Source organism: Choristoneura fumiferana, chromosome 23 (genome assembly GCF_025370935.1).
Source record: "Choristoneura fumiferana chromosome 23, NRCan_CFum_1, whole genome shotgun sequence".
NCBI lineage: Eukaryota > Metazoa > Arthropoda > Insecta > Lepidoptera > Tortricidae > Choristoneura > Choristoneura fumiferana.
In genome coordinates this window covers 15,938,462-15,944,255 of record NC_133494.1, presented here as the reverse complement: position 1 = coordinate 15,944,255, position 5,794 = coordinate 15,938,462, and positions in this window count along the sequence as shown.

The window sequence follows — 5,794 nt, the reverse complement described above, 5'->3', positions numbered from 1 at the left end:
GCAAGTATAGTAAACAAAAGTACAGTCAGCAAAAAGGTTTGCATTAAAATTGTTTTGGTGGGGGGGGGGGGGTTGAAGAACATCGCAATATGCTCAATTAATAGCAGGAGAGTTGAGAAAGTTCGATCATCCAGTTACCTAAACCCGCATCATGTTACATACCTCTTATCTTTAGTTCTACATAAAGCACATTATTTTACGCTTTGTAGAACAATTTATGGCGGGTATTTTCGTTTACAATGAAATGGCTCTTCATTTTGCACGTCGCGCACGTCACGCAAACGCATGAATAAAATGCTTCGGTGTTTGGTAAAACAATCACGTTCTATAAGCGTTTGACAGACCAGCGATTTGGGAGCACACTTTATCCAAACATTCTGATTTAGTCTGAATAAAGATAGATGATTTAAGAACGAGTGAGTTTTGTGAATGCGACAAAAAATACGGTTATTCAGTAAGAAGGGCGTAAAGGGCTCTTGGAAAGAATTATTCAGGCTGTTGCGAAAAGTATTGCACTTCGAAAATAAATAAATAAATATCAAAGGACACCTTAGGAGAATGAACCTAGTCCCAAAGAAAGCAATGCTTCTCTTTCGGGTACAATCAACGTCATAAATAAGTGATCACTTTTGTACCTTGTCACTTTAACGTCATGTTTGAAAAGCCATACGAAATCGTGTAACGACTGAAAGCGATAAGGTACAAAAACCTCCGGCTGAACCGATTTTGATAAAACATGTCTAAGAACCATCGCTAGAAAGCCTGCTTTCAATAAAAAAAGAACCGCATTCAAAGCAATACACCCGTTTAAGAGCTACGGTGCCACAGACAGACAGACAGACACACACACACAGACATACAGACACACAGACACACGTAGCGGTCAAACTTATAACACCCCTCTTTTTGCGTCGGGGGTTTAAAACCCAAGATTTAAGAACACAACATGCGTATAATTTTTAAACAAATTTCATATTTAATATTTTCAAATGTCGTTCTAAGGTTAACTGAAAGAGATCTCTTTAAGGGATAACTTCGCCTTTGTACATTACTTTCTCTTATTAACTGTTAATTTTCATATATTTTATGTATTACAAGAAAGAGTTATACAGTACAATACAATACAAATGTCTGCCCCAAGCAGGGATCGAACCCGGCATCTTGAGCTTCGTAATCAGGTTCTGAGCTTTTGAATTCCGCAGGCAAGCGCAGCAAAATGAGCAAACAGGCATCGCTTTGGCGACACAGACGAGACAAGTTTAGGCCTCGTAAAACTGCACTGCGCTGTTGACACTGAGTGGCTCTTGACTGTGTGTACGTGTGTAGTGTGACGTTAACTTTACAGGGTGATCCTGGATAAAGAAATATTATTAGTATTTAGTTTGCCACTTAAATTTTCAGAAAATATTGGACAGCGTTGGACAGGTCTTGCTTTAATTCCGTGCTTGATTTTATTCCACGTAAAAAAATAAAATATGTAACATTAAATCGTATGTATATATTTATATATGTAAACTTTTTAATGTACAAAAAAAGACAAAATACAAGTGACAAATTTTGAGATACTTGTACAAAGGCAGACTTATTCCTTTAAGGGGTCTCTACCAGTCAACCTTTGAGTGGATGAGAGGAGCAATTTTTAAATTAATAAGGACAATTTATTCAACCCCTTCATTCAACAAATTATTCATGTAGATATAAGGAGTTCACGGTTCACTTTCTGTTCGAGCTCACATTGTCTATGTTTTGCAGAAGTTTTAATTTAAAAAATAATTCAACATAGAACAATTTAACACTGAAGTAGAATTGATTTTCATGTTATTATTTATTACGAATAACAGCCAAAGTTAAAATTACAATAAATTACAGAGTCAGCCTACTGTTACTCAAGATGGAGTCACCGAGGGGCACTACACACAGGGAATTATTTAACAGTGTCTCGCAACTGTCTTGCCGGCTGCCCGGCTCGGACAGATTCAGAAAGCTGCAAGAGTCACGGCACATCGGCATGTCACTGCAATATTCACAGACCAGTACTATTTATCCTGCGGTGTCGCTACCAAAGTAAAATTAAACTTTTCTTTTTGGAACTTCACGTTTATTTAATTCTGAAATATATTCTAAAAAGTCGTATCGTACTATGAAATACATATATTGATACGACTTGTTACCGTAATGTGTTACGTTGTTGTTGTGTTTTGTAAGTTAATGAGTCAGCTATTAAACATTGGGCAGTTATTCTGTGGAAATTCCGGAAAACCCCCTCTTAGTTACTTGTCTCACTGCCAACAATGAACTAGAAGCCAAGTATAAGCGATTATTTGCATTTACGTTTATCTGCTACCTGCCAACTGCAGTTTTATTAACAAAAGGTGCAAAGAAAAGTCATAAAGTAGCAAATAACCTGACTGAATGTGATTATGAATTAATATTTCAACGTGGAGAGCGCCAAATTTTCATACCGTAATTTTTGTCCGAATCATCATTTGTCATGATTTTTTTCGCACTGAAAGCTTAAATTTTTCTGATTTTTTTAAATGGTCATCTTATACAAAACTATAGGTTAGGTTAGGTTGCTTTATAACAATTCTGAACAATTTATGGATTCAGAGAAAAAAAAGTTATGACAAACGCTTGTTCTGACAAACATTACATTCGGACTTTCAATAAGTATGTGAGTCGATATGGAGCCCTTCCACAGCCTACTTGAATAGTCCCGCTAGTTGTTAATCGTGTAGATGTCCCAGAATAGACCGACGTGGCGGCTCCAGCTCTGTTGAAGCTTGCATTAGTCGCGACCTGAACTTTAGAGGCATTACTTGATTGAAACTTGGAGGTTGAAATAGACGAATCTTGCCAATTACAGAACGTACGTACGATGTTATCTAGATTCTGTCTGCGATGTTTGTTGCTCGACAAATAGTATTTCTAAAAGTGCCATCAGCCAAATATGTGGTCTACCACCCTAAAGTTGATAATCGTTTGCATGTCACAAAACAATAATGCCAATAGACGTGTCTGTCATTTTGAAATTTCGACTTTAGCGACATATTCATTTGATAGGAACTTGTTTAAAAATTGGTAGACCACTTATTTGGCTGATGGTACATATCTACGTAGCAGGCGGGTAAGACTTCGTTCATATCAGTTCAAATTTATATAAAAGAAAGACTATCGCAGTTTTATAGTTTTTTTATGAAGATTATTTGGTACCTATATATTTGGCATAGGTACCTATAGATTGGGCATGGGTACAGGGAACATAATTATAGGCCGAAATTTTTTTTAACTAAGCGTCAAATTTAGATTTGTCTTATTTTTTATTGAAAAATGTATACCTGCACTAAGATTTCGAGTTGTGATATTCGGAATTGAATATTCTTAGCATTTTTATTCGCTAAATAATCTTGAATATGTTGAGTTATGAGCAAAAACCAAACAGAAAAACAAAAAGTCAAACCACTAGGCCACTACGACAATGGAAAGAAAACGTTTACTTTTTACCAGCGTTTATTTAACTTGCAATTTATATACCTATGTGTGTATGTATGTTCGGGTCAAATCTTGCAACTGAATTTTGACGCACTTCCAGTGTTTTGAAATCGTCTCTATGGAACGGAATTTCCGAGTAGTTAATTGTATCGACTTGAAATTTGATACGGAAAATGTAGCTGAGATGACACAGTCAACAAAAAGTACCTACAGTCAGCAAAAAAACTTGTTTTTTTTTTTTAAATTGTATGTTGTACATTGTCGTGGATAAGAATAATCAAACTTTATAGGACTATCACTTGACTGTATAATATCGAGATGGCGGCGAACGCCGTATGACGTAACGACCGATTACGGTGCACGTGGACGGGCTCGTTGGCCGGAGCGTCATTCTACTTCGGACTGTAGGGATGACAACACCTGGCTAATCTGTTCTGTCGGTTCGTCTGTCGATTAGCTCTCTACATACCTAATCTGATTGGTTTTGTAATTTAATTATTATCGGCTGGTGAAATAAAATAACTGTTCTTATTGAAACTCTCACTCAAGTACCTACATCATAAACGCAACCTCACGGCAAGACGGAGTAGGTAACCTCATTCCATCCATCACCATCATCATCTCTCACCAGCGTCGACATAAATATAACTTTATTTATTTATTTATTGATATACCAACAGTGTTTACACAGGAAATTACATTAGATTTACAATGGTTCTTATACTATATGTAACACTAACAATAGGTATATACAGCGCTCAACGTATATGTGGATAGATTAAATAGTATTTTAGATTACATTAAGCTAAATTTTGCATTAAATCAAAGACGGAACTTTATCTTAATTGTGTGTTTGCAATACCAAATGAACTTTTGCCTATCTATCTCTCTAAAAGTATTCCCAGAGCGACTCTGTTACCAATTAGACGGAGATTTCGCCGCCGTTTACAAGGTTCGGATTATTTTGTCGCGACGAGCGACGGCTTAATAACGGGGATATTAATAAGAGACAGCCGCGTGCGCCGCAATATCGCAGCGGTATTACAAACGTTCACACAAAATGATACAAACGAAGTTGCTGAAAAAACCGGGGTGTCATCTTTAGGGAAAACGCTCACGCTTTAAGTCACGAGGCAAATGGGACATTTGATACTGATTGACTTAGTCCCAAAATATCAGGGCTTGTACAGTCACCAGCACACAACAACAAGCTTGCATAAATATCTGACACGACTCTATTTGCCGGAAGGACGTGTCAGATATTTTTGCACGCTCCGCTGTGGGAGATATTAATGCTGGTGACTGTACTATGGGCACTTGGGAACGCATGCACATATTAAATTATTCAAGTCTCTCGAGTAAACATTCTTGTACTAGTTTTTACCCCCGACGCAAAAAAAGAGGTGTTTTAAGTTTGACGTCAATATAATAATATGTCTGTCGCATCGAATTTCTCAAAAGGATGGACCGATTTCAATGCGGGTTATTTACGTAAAAACGAGTTTCATTGCGGTGGATCTTAGCTACGTTTCACTAAAATCGGTTCAGCAGTGTTTGGCATATTAAACTTTGAAATGACTATGTCGGGGGTTTCTAAGTCTTCTAAATTGATCTTCCCCAACCGAGGATTGAACCCGGACCTCAAGTTTTGTGCAAGTTTTCTAACCACTAGGTCTTCCTGTCGTACGGACAGAAGAATAAAACATCCCTCCGCAAAGACGTTTGGAGAAAAATATAATTTCATGGATGCTGAGCGGCTGCTATGTTTGTGCTGTATTCTATAGCTCGGTTATTAAAGTCCCGCCTCCCACGAACCTCTTAAGCCATTAAAACTACCTCCGCAGCACTCGCGCAGTTCCGTACATTCCTTGGCAACGCATTAAAATTCAGAGCCAAGGTTTTATCTTAATTGGAGGCCTCCGACACATGCGGCGCCAGCGCGAGCAGACCCCTCTATGTAGCTGGCACGCGCGTTTTGTGACGATACGCACAGAAAGTACAAGCGAATACCCCAACCTAAACTAAAACCTAGAAGACACTCTGAAGTTACTTACTTATTTGGTTCTTTTGTACAGTCAAGTGTAAAAATATGAACTTATTCAAAGTTTGAAAAATAAGTGCCACAGACTCTTATTCCGACGCAATAAGGGCGTAGTAACATATTTTTGAGTGGTTCGAATAGATGCTTATTTTTGCACTTGACTGTACATGCGTTGGTCTGATTAGCATATACGAGTATGTACAACCTGGGCAAAATGTACACGCACACAACTATACTCCCTATATAGATATCGTGTTATTT